The 24,695-nt window shown below is 32.4% G+C and overlaps 1 pseudogene; it reads right to left on the reverse strand.

Annotated features, from left to right (window-relative positions):
• Window positions 1-17,368: 17,368 nt before the first annotated feature.
• On the reverse strand, window positions 17,369-24,066 carry LOC149538393 (uncharacterized; annotated as a pseudogene).
• Between the last annotated feature and the right edge of the window lie 629 nt (window positions 24,067-24,695).

The following is a 24,695-nucleotide window of genomic DNA, read 5'->3' on the forward strand; positions in this document are numbered from 1 at the left end:
ATTCAAGCAAGTAGCTCAGATGATTTAGCTAATAATGCCCTACACTAAGAATTTCACAAAGGAAGCATTGCTCAAAAGATTAGAATAAATAGAAGTGGATCTAAGATAGTTTGGAGATCTAGCAGGAGTCAAAACAACTTTTAGTGCCCTTCATTTTTGACCTAATTTGACAAAGAGTGAAAACACACGTGGAAATTTTGTTGGTAGCTACAGATCTAATGAGGACAAGAAGATTAATGAATGAATAAAATTTCTTGTGAGAAAAGAAAAAGATGGTGAGCAAATTTTTACATGTTGGACTTATGATGAATAAATAGTCATTATGCATCTAAATATCCTAAAAGAGAGCAAAATTATAAAGGAAAGTTTAAGAGTTGAAGAGATAGAGAGAGTAATTGTTTTTATGTAAATGAACATAAAGAATTTAATGAAAAAAGTCAAAGTGAAAGTGATGATGAATTGGGATTTGTGGCTATATAGGAAGATGATCTTGATAGAGAAATTAGATAAGAACTTAGAGCTCTAATTTACCAAGTGGAAAAGAAATCCAATTGGATAATTGATAGTGATTGTTCACATCACATGACTAGTGATATGGATAAGTTTGTTAAGTTCAAGAATCATGATGGAGGTATTGTTAGAGTTGGTAACAATGCATCCTATCATATAACATGAATTAGATCCATTACTCTTGATGGTAAAACTAACACTAATGATGTTTATTCTTTTAATGGATTGAAGCATAACTTTTTCAATGTTGGAAACTTGGTGGACAAGGGTTATCAATTGCATTTCACTGAGAAGACTTGTATTATCAAAGATATAGATGGTAAGTTTGGTAGCTAAAGTGGATAGTGGTTGGTTGTGGAATAGAAGATTCTATAAGACAAACTTTGATAATATTGTGAAGGTTAGTAGCACTTTTGCAATTAGAGACTTGCCTAAGATTACAAAGCCTACTAATTTTATGTGGAAAGAATGTATTTTGGCTAAGAAGAAGAAAGTATAATTTCTTACCAAGAAGTTCACTACCATAGAGAAGTTGGAGATCATTTACATAGATCTGAGTGGTCCCTCTAGAAAAAGAGGATTCTATGGTGAAAGGTATCTTATGATTTTTTTTGATGATTTCACTAGAATGGTGTGGGAGGCATTTCTTAAAGAAAAATTTGAAGCTTTTGAGAAGTTTAAGATACTTGAGAATAGAATTGAGAATGAATTTGGTGTTAAGATAAAGTGTTTGAGCTTTGATAGAGGAGGAGAATTCACCTCTAGAGAGTTTAACATATTTTGTGAAGAGAATGGAATCAAAAGATAGATATCTTCACCTAGAACACCTAAGAAAATTGGGATTGATGAAAGAAGGAATAAGTTAGTAGTAGAAGTAGAAAGAGTGATGTTTTTTCAGACTTATGTTTCTATGACATTTTGGAGAGAAGAAGTCAATACATCAATATACACTCTGAATAGAGTACAAATCAGAAAAGGTATGAACAAGACACCTTATGAACTATGGTTGGTCATTCACCATCACACTAGTACATTTTAGCAAATATGTGACTAAAACTTATAGTCACGCCACTAAAAATTTTAGTCATGTGACTAAAACTAATCACATTCTACTATTTTGTTGCAATTTACAACTATGTGTGACTAAATATGTGACTAATTTGATCAAAAAGTAAAATCACGAGATCAATTAAATAGAGTGACTAAATAGACTATTAAATATATGCCCAAATAAGTGACTATACAATTAGTCACCTACAATTAGTCGCCTAAGCACAAACTACTAAATAAATTAATAGATAAATGACTAAACAAGTGATTAGATAATTACTCATTTAATTTACTTCCTCTCTTCAATTTTTCTATGGTTTATTTATCAATGGATTAAATTGATTTTATTTTTCATATTTCATTGATGGCCCTTGGATCTTCTCTTTTTGATACTCATTGTGGTTTCACTTTGAATCTACTAGGATACATCACACTTTGCAGAATGGCTTGAGAGATTTTATTCACCATTTTACGTGATGTAACATCATTTGAAAATTATGAAACAAGTCACTATATATTAATTACTTTTAGATGATCTTTTTTTTTAAAGGTGGTTTAATTATTGTCTTCCTTTGTCATGTGCATTTTGTATAATGTTTTACTCAAAAAATAAATGCTTATTTGTTCGATAAATTAAATTTTGATCACTTTATAATGGATAGCTATCCACAATTCTCTAGATAGATATATTTAAGATATCTATACTAGTAATTTTTTTTTTTTTTTAGGCAAAGGTGGATGTGCCATTATATATATATATATATATATATATATATATATATATATAGTAGAAATACAATGTTTAGTTTATTTGATTTATTTTGCAAATTGAGAATTCCTAATTGATGTACAAATATGAAATCTCGAATTTTCCATGCATTTAGAGAAAATTGCAAGGGAAGTCTTGTGACAACTCCAACATTGTGATTGTTGCCGATAACCAAATGCTATTTTTTGTTGTGATATTTCTTTTTAAAATTCAACTATGTAGCTTTTTTAGTCAAACTTATTAACCAATATTTCATGCATATTATTTCATATAAATCCATATGTGAAAAAAAAAAATAGAACACTAAAATCTCTTTCTTTTAAATAATAATTATACAAATGAAATAATCAAAATACCTTCCTTAATAATAATTTAAAAATTAAAAAAAAAAACTAAAATCTAACTAAACATTACCTATAAAACATAAAACACCACTAACATAATAATAATAATAACAATAATAATAATAATAATAAAACTCAAATCTAACTAAACATTACCTATGAAACATAAAACACCACTAATATAATAATAATAATAATAATAGCTACTCAAAACTATCTAGACATTACCTATCAAAAACATAAACAAAAACCACTAAAACGTTGAAAAATAATCATTTTTCCATTTGCCAGATCTTCTACCCCCAAACTGCTCTACTACTTACTAGCCTCTCCCGCCAAAAATTTGTAGCTCCACGGTGTCATTTCCTAGACTAAGCACCAAAAAAATTTCCACCATGCATGTTGCCTTCTCTATGTGTGCAGATTTCGTTGTGTACAAACCTTAAATTGAAATCCAAATTCCTCTGAATCAAATGCTAGATTGCTTCAAAATGATCATGCTTGAATGAGGTTTATGACTACAGAAGATTGCAAGTAAGAATTTTGGATCACATCTAATATGACTATTTTACATCCCTACAACTTTGATGGAATTTTTGATTATTATCAATAAGTATCTCGAAGTGTTTCAACTCTGCATGTTGTGTATTCCATTTGATTAGGGTTATAACTTTCAAAAATAGTTATCATGATTATGTTGTAAGAGATTTATGTCTTCTTTTTTAATTTACTACTGTAAAAGGCTCTAGTATGAATTATTTTCTTTAAACAACCTTCAACAGATTAGAGAAGAGAATGATGGATCGTAGAATTATCGAAAACATCAAGGAAATAAAATCTTACAGCATATTCTAAATGCTGAGCACCTAACATTATGAACTGTAGAAACCATATAAATTCTATCTTGAAATGACTTCTGTAAGTTATAATAATCCTCCATTAAAGTTGGCCACATATTTTCCATATCTTGCATCATTTATGAAATCTCTGGGCAAACCCTAAGGTTTATGTGGTTTTACTAGATGTTGATGAAAAAGATCTAACCTTGATGAGTCAATTCATTGGCAATGGCAATGGGAATAGAGAACTCAAACCTTGTAGATACAAAAGGAACTATTCAAAAGGTGATACTACAAGATGCTTGCACAAACATGGAAAAGACAAGCATGAATGTAACAGAGAGGCTCACGGAATCTGCCTTTCCTAGCATAACACAGAAAACTCCACCAATGTTCTAAACAGTCCATAGAGCCCAAATTTTTCCTCTCATGCCATACCCACATGCTACAATGTCAGACAGTACACCCCCAAATGGATAGGTTACTAAGTTGGCAAGCCCAAATGTAGATGCAATTATGCCTGCTATGTGAAGATTTAGATCAAATCTATCAAAGAAATATTGTGCAATCAAATTATCTATGGTAAGTTCTACTCCAAAATAGTATCCATAGGTAAGAGCTAGGATCCAAAGCCTATAGTTCTTCATGGCATTCCATACAACCTGCAAAATGTTTTAGAATTATGTTACTTTGCTGATATTATTTATGTAATGTAAACACTTTAAAATGAAGTGTTCAATAGGAATTTTTTTTTCAAACTATTCCATTCTTGTATTCTTTATTTTAAAATATTAATAACATTGAATGAAAAGATATGGCAATGGTCTTATTAATCTTTTCATTCTAAAACTCTCACTGCAAATAGCGAATTAAAAGATCAAATGAAAATTTAATGATTGAATCGTTGATTGGGTAATATGTTTGTATGTTCTGGTATAAAATTATTATTTTAAAGGATGCTGAAAAATCTTAACCTCCTTTTCGTTATAAGAGATTTGACCATTTTTTTGTATATTATGCTAATCCTGTTGGTGACTTGTAATAGTTCTTTGATATACTAACCACCTAGTTATCACCTTTTTTGTATTATCATATGTTCTGATTTTCTTATAGCTTATTTTGATTTAATTGATATGATCTTGACTTATATGCATTTTTTATTATCTTAGCTCTACTTTTACCAAAAAGAGGGTGACTAGCCAAAGAAACACAAAGAGGTAGAGCCTCTATAAGTAGATTAAAAGTAGGAGGAACCAACACATTAGCCTATACCCTTCTTCAACATAAAAAAAATCGACCAAAAGATCATACCCAACCAAATAGAGCATCAAATTCATCCCAAAAATTAATCCATTCCTCAATTATGGCATCAAATTCATGCCACAAATCTATCTCTTCTCCAAGTCTTTGAACACTTGTCTTCTTTCTACCTTCAACAACTTGTACAGTCTTCTCACCATCGACTCTTTGATCTCTCGTAGTGAATCCTTCTTGCAGTAGTTTCTTCTCTTCCATAAGCCTTTTGAAAAGCCACACAACCTTCTTCTTCATCTCCTTATGCCAACTTGTGGCTTATTTCTTCAATGCTATCTCCAAGAGCTTTCATTCTTCACTCTCTAAGGCCCTTGTCATCTCTAAGACCTCTTTTAACTCACCATTCCAATGCCATCCTCCTTGGCATGTAAACACTTCATTTGCCTTCTTCTTTGAGGCTGCTTCGATAGCCTTTCCTCCACTCTTCACAATGATGCCCTGATTACTTGCACACTCTAAAGGACATAAGATTGTTCCAATCTGAACTTCTTCCATCATATGACTATTATGCTTATTAGCAATGCCCTCTGAAACTTCCTTCACAAGTCCATTCATCGTAACTCCATGAACCCTAACATCTTTAGGCCCATACATCATCAACTTCTTCCCAGGCTTGTCATCTTCATGAGTATCCTCATACTGTGACTCCTTGATGCAGAGGAATATGGAACACCATAGAATTTCTAGTATCATTTTGATCCAAATTCAAGTTCTTCATCAAATTCAATACAATTCCAAATTCACTACATATTCATCAACACATTCTCATATTAGAGGCATTTCTTCCTTACCCAAATCACATAACCATTACCAAGTATAACCAAAGATATAAAACCATTATAATTTTATATCCATATCTTATTCATGGAATATGAATCATTAAAATCTTTTGTCTATCTATTTCTTGAAGAAGGAAACAAAGAGTTGTCCAACTATGAAATTTGTTGTATTCTGGTCATGAAAATATAGTCATAAACAGTCATTCATAATTCTCAAAATATTGATAAAAAATCCAATCTCACCGTTAAAGTTGTAGAAATGATAGATATGGAAAACTTCTCCAGGTTATAGGAAGATCCAACATTTAAATTAAAAGTTATGACAATTCTTCCAAAACTGGTTGTTGTGAATTAGGGTTTTGGGCAATTACAAACAATTTTCACTAAAACCCTCATAACTTTCTCAAAATTGCATAAAATCAATTCAAAAAAAAGGAATGGGAAGTTTATTCAATCTTCTACAATGTATAATATAAAAACACTTGTTTCTAGACTGTACATGTGTGTAGAAGGCTTGGAAATAAGAGGAAAAACTTTCAAGAGAGCAAAACAATACATTGAACAATAAAAATATGATACCAAAATGCTTCCAATCCTTCTCCAACTTGAAATTATGCATATGAATTACCATTATGGATTTTTTTTATAGCCTTTAAGTCTTCATATGGGAGTTACAACTATTTAACTTCCTCTTATGACCATATAACTTCCTATTTTGTCTTTTTTTACAACTTTTGAAAGTTGCATTTTACAACTCTTACAAAAACTTTGCAAAAACCATTCAAACATATCACAAAGGAAATTTTATGGCCTTTTACATAGTTCTTACCCTTTCATGGGTTATTTTGACATTTTTTACTTCATTTATGTATTAGGACCTTGATAAGAAACTTTAACAACTTGTTGCAATTACATTACATATTTTGGCATAATGATTCAATGTGACCTTAAAAATATCCAAATGACCTTATAGATCATAAACCAAAGAAAATTCAAATTTTTTTTTTTCATATTTGCATCTTTGACCTTCTGTAGCTTAGGTGCTCCTACACCACTCCTCTTTGTTTATCTTCACATGCCTCTCTTCTTTTTCTTCTGGTCCTTCACATGAAACATCCACACCATCTACTCTCTCTCCTCTAGGACCTTAATCTGATCCACATCTCTTTGTGCCTCATCATAGACCTTCTGCTCCAAAGCATTAACTTTTGCCCTACCTTCCACATTATCCTCTTCTATCCTTTTGCCTTTTGTATGCACTTTACTCTCCAAGAGTCCATTCCACTCCAAAATACCAACACTTCTTGTCAGCATCCATGACACATCTTCTTTCAAGGGCTGTAACTCAACTCTCCTTCCTTTATCCAAGAATGTGTAAGTGTTCTTTGCTCCATCATGTAGGGTATATTTCTTTATCTGCCATGCTCTTCCAAAGATCAAATGACAATCCACTATTAGAATGATGTCACACGATAGGATGTCCTCATATTTCCCAATGCTGAAATGTACTTGTGCTTGCTGTGTCACCTCAACTTGGTCTTCCACATTTATCCCATGTGCCCTGTATGGTCTCTGATGCATTATCCTTGGCAAATTCAATTGCTTGACCATCTCAATGGAAACAAAATTTGAAAACACACCATTTGAAACTATAACTTTGCAAATTGTGTTCTTGCACTTACAATATGTTTTGAATATACATGGCTCCTCAATGTACCTTGAATCCAAATCTGCATTGATGATCTCCATCTCTATTATATCCCTCTGATGTCAGCAAAAGTTTTCTCCACACTTCATCTACAATCTAGGATTTATTCAACTTTGAACCACCACCTTGGAATGCTCTTTAAAGGATAATTCAACTTTAAGGGTTCAACAAGGGATTCTAGGTCTTCAAAATCTCAGATTGTCTTTTCCCACTCTTTTCCTAATGGAATCTTCTATGCTCTAATACCACTTGACATAGAGCCCCTAGGTGGACTTGCAACCATTCATGCCATGAGGGACTTCCCAAATGTTTCTAAACCATTCATCAAGCATCTTCATTAGGATCTTCTCATTGATTCCATCAACTCCTTCTCTATCAGAGTGCACACACAATGTCTTGTGCTACCATAGGCTCTACATCTTGTTAACATCACCATTATACCTCCAAATAATCACTAGTTTCATCTCATCCCCACACAATACCTAATCCCTTCATAAAACTTCCCCAACATGTTCATGATGGAAATTTACCACAAACTGCCATGTTGTTATCCCTTACATAGACCCAAATATAGTCATTCATAACTTTTGACCCCAATCATATTTCTCCAATCTCACCATTCAAAATTTTCATAACTTGGCTCTCTCCAACATATCCAAAATTTGGCAAGATCCAACGGCTCAATATTGAGATATGTCCCCCGCACTAAGATTGAATTTTCTGGGACAATTTTTCATTCATTTTCCAAATAGTTATTGTCTTTCTCCATTCAAAATACCTACCAACTCCTGCATAAATGCTTGAAACTTGTAAAACAGGTTATATAAATTCTCTACCATAACCCTATCCATTATGGTGGTTTATTCCATGTTAACTATGAACGAAACTACATTTCAAGTGCTCTCTGTTCATGCTAGCAAAAGCCTGGACAGCCTACACCAAAAATTGAATATCTTTGCCAATGTTCAATGAAATCAGGTGATTCAAAAACCACAGTGGAGTATATTCACGCCTTCATGTATTCCAATAGGTTATAGATAAATATGCTAAGTCTTTCACATGAAATTATGTGTGTAATCAGACTGCAACAATATAATAAAATAGAGAAAATACAAGAAACTAAACTTTCATTAAGATCCCACTTGTTACATCGTCCATCCTCCCCTTTTTGGACATTTTACATCACATTTAAACATCCCCCCACTATACCAACTGATACAAACCTCCCAAACTACCTATGGAAGCAACTATTAGTTGGTTATATCTTTAACAAAAGCTTATTGCATATTATCATTCTTAGCAACTTTTTGACTTTTCTAACCTTAGGAACCTAACTATCATCTTTATTACATTCATATGGTCTTATGAGACTTTATGACACCCAAATCATTTATTAAACTCCTCTTTATCCCTTCAAACCCTTATAAGGTTCACTTGACCCATATGCCCAATCAAGGCATCATTGACAACACTAATTACAATCATATATTACATGAACTCACATAACCTTATTAGCCTTGATTACAATCACAAATAATCATTTAAACCTTGTAGAATCAATTGTCCCATGTATCCTTTATTTTGGCCTTATGGTGACCCCTATGTTCTAGATGCTCCTGCACCACCCTTGACACATGACAAATACAGTCTAAGACCTATCGAGTCCCTTTGTTCTAATTAGGGACCGACTTGTGCCATCAAAATACTTAATTGGAAAAAGTTGATAGCTAGACACCTGTGCCCTGATTCAAGTTCTTATAGCAATAAATACCTCTTCCAAGAGGCTTTCAATCCTGAATTCAAGGAAAACAATGAGTATTCTTTTACTTCAAAAACTAGTTTCCTAGGTTTTTATCAACCCAACCACTAGTGATCACAATATCGGTCTTTATAATGTAGAGTTAAAAAATATTTTGGGAGATGATTCAAGTTCTTATTCCCTACACAGATCCTTTTTGGTTATGATAGATGATTAAATATTTTGGTTGTTTGGTACTTGCTTAATTTTTATTAAGAATTTCTAAAGAAAAAACTAACTTATTTTAATCCTTATTACATCCATATGCTCAATTAGCCCTTTTTAGACTTCTAGGAATTACATCTTTTTGCATATTTGATGCCATATTTGATGTGAAGGTTACAACTAATTCATATTTCAAGTATCTTACCTATTTCCTAAAGTTGCAACATGGCAGTTTTGCAATTTTGCACTTTTTGCAAACTTGACAATTTCAATACAACTCTTAGCTTCCTTGCCACCAAGGAGGAAGAAATGAAGTCAACTATATATATATATATATATATATATATATATATATATATATATATATATATATATATATATATATATATATATATATATATATATATATATATATATATATATATATATATATATATATATATGTATGTATACATATATATATATTTATATATATATATATATGTATACATATATATATATATATATGTATACATATATATATATATATATATATATATATATATAGTTGACCACCTTTGATGACTATCTTGTTACTGGTTTTGATAATATTATAATAAATTTGTTTCTAGTGCTATTGTAAATTACACATTATTTTCTTCTAAATGCTTGGTCTTCTTACCCTCATCATAGTTATTAACATTCATTATTCTCGTTGACAGGTATTGAAGAAATTGTATGGGTAATAAATCTTTTTTGGATAGAACTTGGAGACTTTTGAAAAGGCAGGCAAAGAATTCAAAGTGTGTTGTAAAGAATTTGAATTTAGTGAGGTCCTTTGAAAAAAAATTCAGAGGTAATTTGAACTCCAAAACATGCATATTTCATTCTAGGTAGGTTAATATCAAATAAATGTATCTTGAGGACAAATAATAATTTTTTCTTCTTTTTATTATACTCTCTTCTAAAATCGAGTACTTTCAACATTAATTTCCCATCTTTATTATGAGATTCTTCTCCCTTTTCTTTAAACCATAAACTAAATTAACTCTTGAATTCATAACATTACAGATGGATCAGCATCAAAGTTTGACTACAGATCAATATCATACATATGATGAAAGAATAGCCAGTGAGGGGAACATGGACAAATATCCATGTCCATTCAAAATATGTCTTGGTGGAAAGGTGAAAAAAGGCAATGTGATTTACAATCATATGATCAGGTATGGGCATAGTGGTATAAGCCCTTGGGCTGATAATTACTATGAAGATATGATAGATTTGTAGCCAGTGAGAGATGAAGATATAACAAACATAGAAAAAGTGGCATAAAACATAGATGAAGAAGAAGAAATATTTGATGAAGGGATTGAAGTGGCTAGAATGTTCGAAGAGGGTCTAAATGATGATTGGGCTAAGTCAATGGAGGATATTTTAAAGCCTGTGTATGCTAATTGCAGGTTAAGTCATCTGACAACAATCCTTCAAATTCTTAACTTGCAAGTGGTTCATGGTTGGACAAATGAGACTGTAGATCCATTATTGGCATTATTAAGTTTATTACTACCAAATGACTCTACATTTCCAACAAAACAAAGTCAATGTAAAAATCAAATCAGAAAGCTCGGCTTGGCATACAAGAACATCTGCACATGTGTGAATGGTTGTGTATTATTTCATAAAACTCTTGAAAAAGAGAGTGAGTGTCCAAGATGTCATGAAGCCAGGTATAGACAAGGGCTAAAATCAGCTATTGTTCCTAGAAAGGTTCTTCAAAACTTCCTAATAATCCCATGATTACTCAGAATGTATAGGTACAGAGACATAGCTGAACTTATGCAATGGCATGATAAAAATAAGAGCATTGATGGAAAACAATGACATGTGCCTGATTCTAAGACGTGGATGAAATTTGATAACAGGTGGCCTGATTTTTCTCAAGATCCTTGTAATATAAGGTTGGGTTTGGCTCTAGATGGGGTGAACCCATTTTCAGATCAAAGTACTAAATGGTCAACTTGGCCAGTGTTTCTAATAAATTATAACTTGCCTCCATGGTTAGCAACCAAACAATTTTTCTTAATATTAACATTGATTATACTAGGAAAGAAAAGCGTGACTTCAAAAATAATAGATGCTTATCTAGAGCCATTATATGATGAGCTAATAGAATTGTGGAAAGGAGTTGAAGTAATTCAATCTTTAGCAGATGGTCACTGAATCAAATTCACTTTAAGAGCTTCCTTATTATTTACAATTCATGACCTTCTGGCATATGGCACATTATTTGGTCTCTCTGTTCATGGATACCATGGATGTCCAGCTTGTAATTTTAAGGAATTTTTGAGGCACTCAAGAAGTTTACACAAGTGTATTTATTGTGGACACTGTGCTTACCTTAAAATGGACCATCCATACCATCAACAAAAAACACATTTCAATGGTCAAGAAGAGAATCGCGAAGCACCATTATCAATAACAAGTGATTATAATATTGAGAATGGACAAAAAAGAATGTCATTTATTGAGAATGATGGAATTATTGGTAGCAGGTATGATCCATGCAATGAAAGTGGTGTAAAATGATTGTGCATATTGTACAAGTTATGATACCTCAAGGATATATCTATTAGGCACACTGTTAACTTTATGCATACTGAGAAAAATATAGCTTATGTTATCATAGAGACTCTTTTTGGTGTTGTTGATACTATTTCATCACGTGAAGACTTTCGAGAAATAAAGATTCTTCGAAATATTTGGGTTGAGAAATATGATAATGAAAAATATAGACAGCCCAATGCACCTTATGTCTGCACAACAGAACAACGTGCTGAATTCTTACAGTTAATGTCTGAGACTCGATTTCCTACAGGCTATGTAAGTAGTAGCATCAAAATTCAAAATGACATTAATAGCTTCAAAGGCCTCAAGATTCATGATTATCATGTCATAATTGAAAATATTTTACCCGTTGTGGTAAATATATCAAGACTGGCAAAGGGACCAAGATTGGCAATTATAAGGTTGGGGCTTATACTAAAGAGAATGAGTTCACATGTATTAGATTCTTCAAACTTTGATAGTTTGAGAGAGGAGGTTGTTGAAGTTCTTTGTCTATTGGAACAAGAATTTCCACCAGCAATCTTTAACATTTCTATGCATCTTTTGATACATCTAGAATATGAACTAGAGTATGTGGCCCAGTAAGAACAAGATGGATGTATCCTATAGAATGATATATGAAGGTTTTGAAAAAAAAATGTTTGTACTAGGGCAAAACCAAAAGGCAGAATGTCTGAGGGATATTCAATGTAAGAGGCCATGGGATTTTGTACAAAATATATGAAGAATTTTAAAAATGGGATGATGACGAACATGAAAAAGTTGCAGGTGAAGTATTAGAAGGCAATGGATTTCACTTCAAGTTATCATATCAGGAAAGAAGTGCAATACATGCCTTTGTTCTTCAGAACACATCTTCGTTCGATAAGTGGCGCAGGTAGAAAAAAATTAACAATAATTTATTTTATCAATTGTATTTACATATTTATGTTATTTATCTTACTATTTTTGTTACATATTCTATGTAGAAAATATAAACGAGATCATGAAATTTGGATGCAACATTGGCCTCAAAAGCGCAAATGTAATACTTTGATTAGAGGTGATTCTTTTCCAAACTTTGAAGAATGGATTTCTAATGCAATCAATGATGCAAAAGAAGAAGGTGAAGATATAACAACAGAGGAAAGTGAGCTCTCACAATCTCCACATATATGGGCAATGAATTTTGGTGGAATGTGGGCCTATGGAAACCATTTAAGAGTTGAAGAAAAAGACAAAGGGAAGATAAATTGTGATTGTGTTGTTAGTGCTGATTTTTTTCACGATACTGAGAAGAAATTTTATGTTGGATTCATTCAAGATATTATTCAAGTTGATTTTGGTGAAAATAGCCCAATATTATTAAAATGTAAGTGGATCTGACCATCCTTAGTACAATTTGATGAGTATGGATTTGTATGTGCACATACACGGCAATTTTTATCAGAGACAGATGAGCCATATGTTTCCCCTCTTCAAATCAACTAGTCTTTCTTGATTGATGATTGCAGAAGCCCAGGTTGGTCATATGTCATTCAAACAGAGTCTTGTTCCAAACAAAAATTCATGGAAGCTTCCAATGTATTGCCTAATGGGAAATATGTTAATTTACAAGAAACATTTGAAGAAGTGGATGAAGACGATGAGAGAGTTATTGAAGAAGATATTTTGATTGCCAATTAAGAAATTGAGAGAGAGAATGTACTACATGTCAAAGATGAGGATGATGAAGAAAATAAAGTAGATATAGACACGAGTGATGGGGATTTTGGTTTTCTTGGAAATCCTAATGATTATTGAAAAGCCCCACTTTTTATGATCGTTCTATGTAAAGCTTTTATGTTGTCTAATGTTTTCTATATTTTGAGGTCACATATATTTATAATTTAAATGTTTTCTATATAGATATATGGCATTAATGTTGCACATGTTATGAGTCAAAATATTTCATGTTGACTTTCATCTTAAATTATTGCAGAATATAAGTGTAATAAACTGAAATTTTTTTATGTTTATTTAACATTTTGGTGGTATTTAAAGATGTTTTTGAATCTTTCCCTATATTAGTGGCATTTGAAATTATCTTGGAATCTTCATCTTCTTGATTTGTTTGATCATTTTCATAACACATAATTAATTTTTATGCACATGTAAAAGTTTTGGTTGAATTCTATTGTATCTATTCTTTCCCTTGTAAAGATGTTTACATCTTACCATTGTTAATATTCCTTGGTCAATAAGAATTTGCAAAATCAATCATATTATGAGGGTTGTCCTTTTATCATGTTACTAATCTATAAATTAATATTTTTTTCCTTATCAGAAAATGAGGGAAAAGAATACAAGGCGTACACTAGATGACAGTGATCAGAATCAAACAATTCCAATAACAAATTATGGGCACCTTTACGAAGAACGAGTGGCAAAGAATAATGACTTTTTGTCATGTCTTGGCTTAAAAAAAGGTAAGTTTCAAATCTACTCTATATTATAATAGCATGATTTAATCTAGCAAAAGTTGATCACCAAATAGAAGTTCTAGGTAAATGAAATTTGATTCAACTTTCTACTCTTTAGTCTCTTTTTCTATTTGACATTTTTAAAGTCTACCAACTGGTAGTTTTTAATCCATCACTTCACTGTCAATTGCTGTAGTTAAGCATTTTAATCTAATTAGATGTAAATTATAATCTTTTAAGTGTACATTATAATCTTTAAAGAAAGCTTAGACAAGAGTAGGAATTTTGATGACTAATTATTGATCTTGATAACATAAATTGTTTTTCCAGAAATGTGTATCTCCCATAAACTTTTGGACACAGTTACATTTAGATTTCAAATAATTATATTAATATTTTTTCTCATTCCATACTAGAAAAAGTCTATTGAAGGGGATGCTAGGATGATCAACAAATGTCAAAGAGTTAATGCATTAGGTAAGGCTTTCTATTATAGATTTTCTTTGCAAGACAAGATGCGAAGGAGCATTTTTGTGAATACAATTGCCTACTATACTAAGGCCAGATACATCAGAGGCAAAAGTGAAATTTCTTTCAAAATCAACTTCCTACTAAATGTTGTAACAAATTTTTATGTCAGCTCCACCAAGAGTATTTAGTCTACCAATCTCACCACCACTAGCTATTATGTGCTCCCTCCTATAGTCAAATGTAAATAGTTTAGTCTCTTTATACAATTGTAATCAGAAGAAAACCTCAAGATGTTAGATATGTCACTCATTTCTTATATTGACTGCATTTGGAAACATTTATTACATCAAACAATAACATCAACAAGCTAGGTAGTGGTGACAAGTCATGCTCAAAAATGATAGTGACATTAGCACTAGGGAGGAGGGTTCTAACCAACTAATTGAGGGACTTTTACCCAAATCTAGACTTTGTACAATAGGTAAATAGCTTGCCAAAGTCAACTGCTAAAAAGAAAGACATATATGTGCAAGAAAATATTCATTGAAATAAAAATTCTTGTAAGTGTGCACATTTATAATTTTTTGTACATTTTGAAGAGTTCTTACTCTTTAGGATTGACCTCAAGCTTGTGATCAATAGTCATAAGAGAAACCAAGCCTCCAGGTGATTCAAGAATGCACTGAGAATCTGCAACTAATGAAACAGTGACTTTCTAGCAATCTATTATAACAAAAGTAACTGTAGTTCCCAATGTTTGTCCTATAAAACATGGATTGCATATGTAATTAGGAATTGATTGTAAAGAATTTTTGAAACCTAAATCCAATCTTGGCCAGCTTTAGGAATTCAACTCAATCAACCAAAATTAAATTTTGAAGTCAAGGAATTATATTTTTAAGTAAAATCTCCTATGTGAAGGCTAGAGAATTATCAATGTGTGACAAAATCTAAAACATTTAGAGCTCCTTTAGATTTTCTCCATTGTTTCATGCAATAAGGTATGAATAAAATCAAAACTAGTGAAGCCCCGATGTCGCTGAAGGAATTCTAAACCCTTGAATTGAGGGTTTTAGACATGTACTCAGTAAAAATACTATAAAAGTTATAATGTAGGCTTCACTCTATTTCTGCAATCAGGAAGAACTAGGAAATACACATCTTCTTCCTCTCATACTTCTCGTGCTCTCATTACAGACCTCCAAAACATAGCAGACACTGCAATGAAAGAGGTCCAAGCCCCACTTTGTTGTTTCATCTCTTGTATCACATCTTCTCTAAAACAAAATCTGGCATATATCAGATTCCCCCTATTTTTGGGAGACTCTTTTGTGCTCTAGCTGTGAATTCACAAAAAAAAAATTGAAAATCTTGGCCCTTGCAATGACAGCACTTGTTATATCATGGACTTGTTATCTCAAGAAATGGCAAAACAAAGCTCCATCTACTATCACATGCCACTGATGTATTCCAATGCACAACCCATGTCCCTCAAATGTTGTGACCTATAACACCCATTAAAAAAAAACCTTTCAAGAAATCAATTTCATACTTGTTTCGAACATATTCTTGTCAGAAGTTGTAGCTTTTGAGTCAAATTTGTTGATTCATGTTTGATGAGAGTGTTAGCAACTATTAGCAATAGTTAGCAACTATCCATTTCCTCTCTATAATTTTTGCAATTTTAATTATATTTTGTTTTCCAAATAGATTAATGAACGTCTTTTTCTTTATTTCTTAATAATTTTACCAAGTTTAGATGCTTATGCTTTCGTTTATTTTTATCTCTTTATACTTTAGTCTAGGTGACTTAACTACATATCTTAGAAACCTCTCTTAATATTGCCACTATTTCTCAGGACAGTTGTTTTGTTTGTCAAGGAAACCCTCATTTTGGGAGTTTGAATTGGTGGATGATGCATTTTAAGAAATCCTTGCAATGAATTTCATCTGCTGAGAGTTTACAGAAATATTTTTAATTAAAGGTTTTTGGATCTAATGGAAATGCAGTGTATTGACTTATTAATTAAAATTTTAATATTAAACAAAAGAGATAGCTCAGGAAAGAGCTCTAGAGAGTCTTCAAATAAATCAAAAAGTAATTGCTCCCATGCCATTCCATAGGCAATCAGCCACACCATTTAAAACTCAAAATACTAAAGAAATCAATGGAAAAAACTCAAAAATTGAAGAATTCAACACAAGTGAAGAGTCTAATTAAGAAGTGGAAAGTTTGAATGACTTATGCAAATTTTGTTGTCAATTAAATAAAAATGAATCCAGAATGTAAACCATAGCAGCCTTCTAGTTGTGTTTACACTAGGAAAAAGCAATCATATGAAAACCCTTTTCTTCACATTCAAATAATGACACACAAATTATAAACACAGATCAATGAATGAGTATAAAGTTTTAGAGATTATAAACAAAGATCAATGAATTTGTATAGATTTATAGTATACATTTCACATTATCAACAGTCTCCTGCCTCCTGCCTCCTGCCACACATTGCCACACATTGCCCCTGTTGAAATAGGGTTTGACAGGAAACAAACAGGGGAAGGTGGGTTTTCCTATTCCTGCTGCAAATGTATATCAAAGAGGGGCTGAACTTTTCCCTTCGATTTCATCCTCTGCTGAGTGGCACCATTGGCCTTGAGAAGCATGGATGCCATGTTTGAATCAGATAGCACAAACTTCAATTTTCTGTTGGGAAGAAGAAAATAGAGCTCCCCAAGCTTCAACTCATTCTCCTCATCCAACACCTCTGAAATGTATTCACCACTATAGAGACCACCAGAGGCACATATGAAATGGCCAGGGTATTTCCCAACTATCTCACCAGTGTTACTATTAGCTAAAGTAACCAATCTAATAAAATTTTGTCGTCCATCCTTCCGTCATACATAGGAAGTTCAAATTTTACCTTTGAGTCTCCAAGCTTTACTGATTTCAAGATTCTTTCCAATCTTGCATCCTCGGGATCAACAGGTTCCTCTCTTGCTGGTGCAAATCTTTCCCCATCTTCATGGTCTTCTTCATTTCCTTATTTGTCCACAAGTTTTGTCAACCTCTTGACTTCTTCTCTTAACATTCTATTGTCTGTCATCTACTCTCTTACCAACTTAGGAAGTTCAGCATTAGTGACCCTCTGTGGGATCTCATCTCCTTCACCTTCTAACATCTTCAAGCACACCTTCAACACTGGGGCACACGAGGAGGGATCAACACTCTGAGGCTTCAACAATGGAACCACTACACCAAAAGACTCCAAAGTTTTCCTCTCCTTCCCTCTAGGATACTCCTAGGCTCTGATAACAATTAATGCAGAGAGAGAGGACAAAAAAGATGGTCATTTAACAAAGTAACTATAACTTATATTTATCTCTTGACTATGAAACTTTTAGCAGTCTTCTAATATGACTCCAAACAAACAAAAATCAACTCAAAATGACCCTAAGGTCTCTGAAACTATCAAAGCCCCATTTAGGTCTTCAAGAAGCCCTTAAGGCTAGGGCCTCCTCAATGTACCCTCTCCAAGAACTTCTAGGTTTAACTAATGATTGATTCACCATACATAGGACAATAAAACACTATAAAATTCATTAAAACTATATCTCTTTCAGGCAGATTAATGGTTGCTGCTCCCAACCAAGCATTTCCTTAAGGAATCCATCCACAAATTCAGTCCTTCAACATACAAATCCACTTCTCAAGGTGATTACCTATAATATTGCCTTCATTCTTGCATTTATAAGGTTAGTTTATCATAATACAAGTCATGGATTCATCCCAAGTCACAGTAATCACATTTTAGGGATGAATCCTTAATTCATGTTTCCAAATCAATGCAAACCCCAACACCTGTAACAGACTAGTCAATATAATTTGTCAAAAATTGATACAAGGAAGCTAAATGTGATTCAAAATGATCAAATGCAATATGATTGAGCGATAGAAATGATTTGAAATCAGTAGCACATCAAATGGATACCAAGAATGCAAGAAAAGATTTATTTTATTTTATTAATTGCCTTCTTCCTCACAGTCCGTACAAACTACTTAACCAGTCCATACCATCCCCATTTTCTAGGCATTAAAGGTTGTTTATAATATTTTTCCCAACTTCCATAACTGACCCCAAGTGATTATAAGTGTTTGAGATTTGTTTTATCCCTTAAAACTCATTTTCCCTCCAATTTGCATATAACCATTAATATTCAAAAAAATTTGAATTTCTAACTATTGTTTTTTTTATTTTTCTCATTCTAACTTATCAATATTTATTATAATTTGTTCCTAGGAACTAATTGACCCATAAAATCAATCTAGATCCCTATTTGGCACTATTGGCCACCCATACAATATGTTGGTCCTAAGTCCTTACCAAGACTTCTAGGACATTTAACTATTAAATCAAATTGATTATTACAAATTTCCATTATTGGCTTCATCAATATTTTCCAATTAAAATTCAAAGATGATTTTGATCCTCTGAATCCATTTGGTTCCAAGGTGGACTTAGGTGATTAGATAGGTGCTATTGTACCATACACACCTTCAACGCAACTCTTGTCCCAAGAGTGAAGAGTTGTTGTCTTCTTTCCACCCATTCTTCGAGATGGATGTCTACAACCTTTCACCTATAACTTATCACCCTTCGCATGAGTATTACCTACATTTAAATCATTAGAATAAAAAAAAAAACTTTGTATACTTGTTACCATCCATGGCAACCTTGTTCCTTGCTGATTGTGGACAGTCATCTTTTACCCTTGCCAATGGTTTCATAACTTGATGTTTGAGAGCACACAGACCCTTTCCCTTATCCTCCATGGATAGGCTCACATATTTGTTCATTTTTGCCACTATAGGACACCATAGTGTACCTATCAACACTCCATTTTCAATCACTATTTTCTTGCAATCAGAATTCTAAGTTTTGATTTGAACAACCACATTCTTCAAAACCATAAGAGATGGCTTATGTTGCAAACATGTCCCATCATGGTGACTCTTCCTCTACTCCTGCAAGTTCACATATTCCTTATTTCCAAAATAAATAATCCTTTCCAAGCCTTGACCCGGTAAAGCATTCAAATGAAATTTTACACCATCCTTATTCACCACATAGACATTAGATAAACCAAAATGAATTGTGTTCCTTGAGGCTTGCCAAGGCCTTCTAAGGATTACATGCCAACATGTCATAGGAATGACATCACATACAACTTGATCCTTATATTCTCCTCCAGAGAAATCAATTATTGCTTGCTCCCTTACAACAATGTTTTGAGTATCACTTACCCAAGATGCCTTATATGGTTTATCAATAGGAAACTTCTTCAATCCTAGTTTATTAACCATTTCATATGACACTAGATTATCAAAGGAACTAGAGTCTATTATCATCTTACAAATCTTACCATTGCTCATGCAATTTTTCCTAAAGATGGATCTCTTTTCTATTTTTGCTGCTGCATTTGTGGTCCTCTTCTCACCATCAAGAAGTCTCCTTCCAAGATTGGATCTGTATTATATGAATTCTTTTATTCCTCTTCTCCTTGGGATAAGGTGACTCTCTTTGAAAAAGTGTTTGGCTATACTATAAATGATGCAAACCCAAATTTTAAAGAGGTATTGTTCCTTTGTCTATGAGGGAGAGGTAGAAGTATAGATAAAAAATAATGTGAAGTTTTGAATGGCATGTAGAAAAATAAAATGAAAAATAAGAAACTCAGTTCACAAACAACTGTAAATATGTTTCAGACTTGAGGTCTTGATCAGCAGAGTGATTCAAGACTACACAACACTATACAATCGATAGTAATAGCTCTAGACATGTTTCATAGTATAGGTCCTAATTAGGTTCATAATATAATTTATATATACATATATTGGATGCCAACATTACGATTCACGATCTTTTAGGAAGAATATTAAGGATATATGAATGTGTGTTATTGGCCCTACTCTAAAAATCAATTCTCTGAATTGCAGATTGATCCTTAAAATAGAAATTCATTGTCATAAAGATGCATGTTGTAGATACATTTCAGATGGCATGTTGGGTAGTATTGGAATTATGTTTCCTAATTTTTTTATGTTTAAATGTTTTAAATTTTTTTCCCATTTCTTTTCCTAATTTCCCCTTTGTCAGCAGCTCCAGTAGTAGTTATTATGTTTTCAATTCTCTGACCTGTTGTTGCAAATAAATTAAAAAATTGAGCCCAGTCAAGTACACAAAGTTTCTCTCTGACATATTTTTCATAGAAGAAAGTTGTTTGACTATTTTTGTCTACATTACGTTTCTCCACTATGGCTATAGCAGGAATCTGATCTTCAACCTCATCTTTTTCTTTCAAGGCCTTGCTAAGTTTAATTTCAGAGCATACAATGTCCAATAATTCTCTTGTTCCTATACCAGAAATCACAAAGATGGAAATCAGAGTAAACCCAAGGGACCAAAAGTTTGCTGCTTGTATTAATCCTCTATGTGGGAACACACTTATTCACTGCAAGATGTATTCTTTTATTCGAATGTCCCTTACTCAACCAATCTGCAATTTTAATAGTAGCTATTGTGGCTCATGTTTGGCCATCCACAAGAAATATAATAACTAAGGCCTCTTCAACTACAACAACAACTTGTTTCTCTATCATTGAAGGAAATCCAGTAGCAATTGCTTCCTTTGCAGCATATACAATGTCATCCTCACTTCTACCTCTTGTAAGTGATAACCCATTCATTCTAAAACTCGGATACTTTAGAAAAGTAATGACACCACCACTATCTACAACCATAAATTCATTTTCTCCCCAAAATGATCTACCATACAAATAATCTCTAGTTACACCTGGCTCATTAAGAACAATTGCCACATTCCACCCAACAAGCCAGTTGAATAGGGCTGATTTGCCAACATTTGGCGTTCCAGCTATAACAACTTTTGGAAGAAGATGATCAGGCACCATTTGTTTTATTGATTTCATGGCTCTTTTGTCTCCTCTTTGATCATTTGAATTCTCATTTGGGGTTTCAATATCCATTTTTAATTTATCATCTGTTGGTGAGATTTTTTTTCCTCTTTCCTTACAAATGCTTTGAAATGTATTCATTTTTTTTTCTATAACCATTGGAATACTTTTATTTTGCTGGCTAAACTTAGAGGAGGAGTTTTGTTGGAAACTAACATGGCACTGTGGCTTCAAATTGTTGTAGAGAGGCACAAAGCTTGTCCCATTGACCTTTAGGTGGTCACTTGTTAGAAATTAATAAAATTTGTCTTTATCTTCATTACTTATTTGAGGTGCTTTTCAAGGATATCATAGTTCAATTTGTTGCCATACAATCTGAAATAAAGTGTGCAACTTCTTAAAAGGTTGAAGTCCTATGACTATAAAAGTTGTGGTATTATATTTAAGTTGTTGCAATATTTGAGGAGGAGTTTACATCATATGTTGGAGCTATATTGATGATTAAGTTTTTCTTGAGTTCTAATATATGCTGTCATAGTTTGTATCAATCTTCATCTTCTATTCATCTTGACTATGCTCATAGGCCTAGAGGATTATGTCTGCCAATTTTTTTTCTTCTATTTGTTTGTTTCTAATTCCATCTCATTAGCCATTTATTTTAGTTAATGAGTTTTCTTCCACCATGAGTTGATAGTAAATTTTCTTCATAGATGTCAAGAAACACAACATAACTATTAATTTAATTTGATCTATCTATTTTTGTGTTACAGGCAAGCAGAAAAGCACAAAGAAAATGCAGATAAAAAAACAAATGAGCACAAACATAAAATGTTGCCAGTTTGTAGAAGCCAATGATTTGCTGATATAGAAAATGTTGATGAGGAGATGGATATAGCACATGATGATGTGCAAATGAGTACAGCAGATGATAATGCAAAGATTGATGTAACACCTACAAATGTGTTGCCTGATATAGGACATGCTGATGAGCAACCTAATGAAAATCACAAAGAGAATTCACTTGAATCTACTATGTCACCTCATACTACAGTTGCTGCGCCTATAGTTTTGGATGAAATTGGTGGATCAACAAAATATATTGATGGTGGTTCAAGAGAAGATGTTCCTACCACTGTTAAAAGACAAAGATTGAGCCAAACTCTATATAGATCTATAGAGAAGAAAGCAAAAGAAAGATTATTATAAGGTAAGAAGCCATTTGTGGTTGAGGTATCAAGAGATGGTGAACCTATTGGGTATAATGCTACAAGGTGGGCTACTAAGTTGGGCATAAGATGTAGAGCTCATTTAGATATTTTCAAATCAAATTTTATAGAGCAAGATCCATGAAATGTGGAATTTGTTATACAAAAAATGGAAAATACTTTTGATATAATTGGTGGACAAATCTTTAGGAGATACTACAAGAACAAGATGAGACTTCTCATGAACAATTTTAGATACCATTGTCAAAAAATAATCATAGAAGGAAAAGAGAAGTCAGACTCCACTCTATCTCTAAAGAAGTGGGAAGAATTAAAAGAAAGTATGTGTAGTGAGGAATATTTGACTAAGAGTAATAGAGGCAAGAGAGCAAGAGATAGTTTGAGGGCTGAATGTACATATGGTAGAGGTGGGTTGCAGGCTAAAATGGACAAAATTGGAGTAAGTGTAATTTTTTTTTAATAATTTATATTGAGCTATTTATTTTAAATTTTTTATAAATCAGATATTTGTTGACATTGATACTCTATATTAGGTGGATAACACTAATAAAGAAATTTTTTTTGAAGATGTTGTAAATTATATGACAACACTAGATCCTACTAAATCCAGCAACAATAACAAGTGGAAATCTAATTCATCAGCACAGATTTCACAACCATCGATTCAATGTCCAGTAAGAGCCTTTTAAAATCATGTCAACACAAGCGAAGGGCTACAATATATAATGGATTGCTTACATAGTCTCACTAAGAAATTTTCCCATTTGACTGCCTCAGTTCAACCTATAGTTTCTGTATGGAATGAACATAATTCCATGGATTCAAATTAGGTAAGAGGTTTTAATTTTCCTCCAATTTGATTAAAAAGTAGATTCAAATATCATCTTCCTCTTACAATGAACTAGATTCAAGTATTATCTTCTTATATAACTTTCTATCAATATAATTTGAATGTCCCATTTCTAGCATTGTTCAATTTGAAACTATTCCTATGTTCCATCTTCATTGGCATTTTTCTTCTTGTGCTAAGTTTTCCATCTTACAGTGTTGAAAACATCGATTTCCATTCTAATCCAAGAGGAAAATGATATTTGAAATTGTACTATTTCATTCATGTATGTATTCTCTAGTGTGCAAACTTAGCAAGGAGCTAATCTAAAAGTGCATTAGCGGCAATGCTGGAGAGTCATAACTTACAACAGAACACCCTCATTACTTATGTTGTAGAAGAAAACATATTTCCATCATTTTCTGCAAAGAAAAAATTCCCAATACCAAGGAGATGAATGACCTTCCAAAAGAAATATATTCTACCCCAGAAATCACCAATATAGCAGCAACTATGGTTATCAGTAAAAAAAAAAAATATCATTCAACATAGCTGCCAAATAGCTGGAATTACTTGTAAGATAAAATAGTTCTAAGTTTTGTTTCATGAAATGGTACATCTCCTATGCTACAAGTAAACTATATTTTAAGGTGACTTTGATGAATTTTAAGTCTCTTCAACTCCTTCTTTGCCATGCATTGATAAATGCATTACTATTAATGTCTATCATTTTAAACAATAATGGGTGAAGAAATATTTAAGTAGAAATGGATGCTCCTTTCCACCGTGAATTAATTTCTTTTCTTTTCTTCATAGCAACTCCAAAAAAGATGATAATAGATGTTATGAAACTAGAATAACTTCCAA

The sequence above is a fragment of the Cupressus sempervirens genome, chromosome 9 (assembly GCF_028749045.1).
Source record: "Cupressus sempervirens isolate cs-2001-9-10 chromosome 9, ASM2874904v1, whole genome shotgun sequence".
NCBI classification, from domain to species: domain Eukaryota; kingdom Viridiplantae; phylum Streptophyta; class Pinopsida; order Cupressales; family Cupressaceae; genus Cupressus; species Cupressus sempervirens.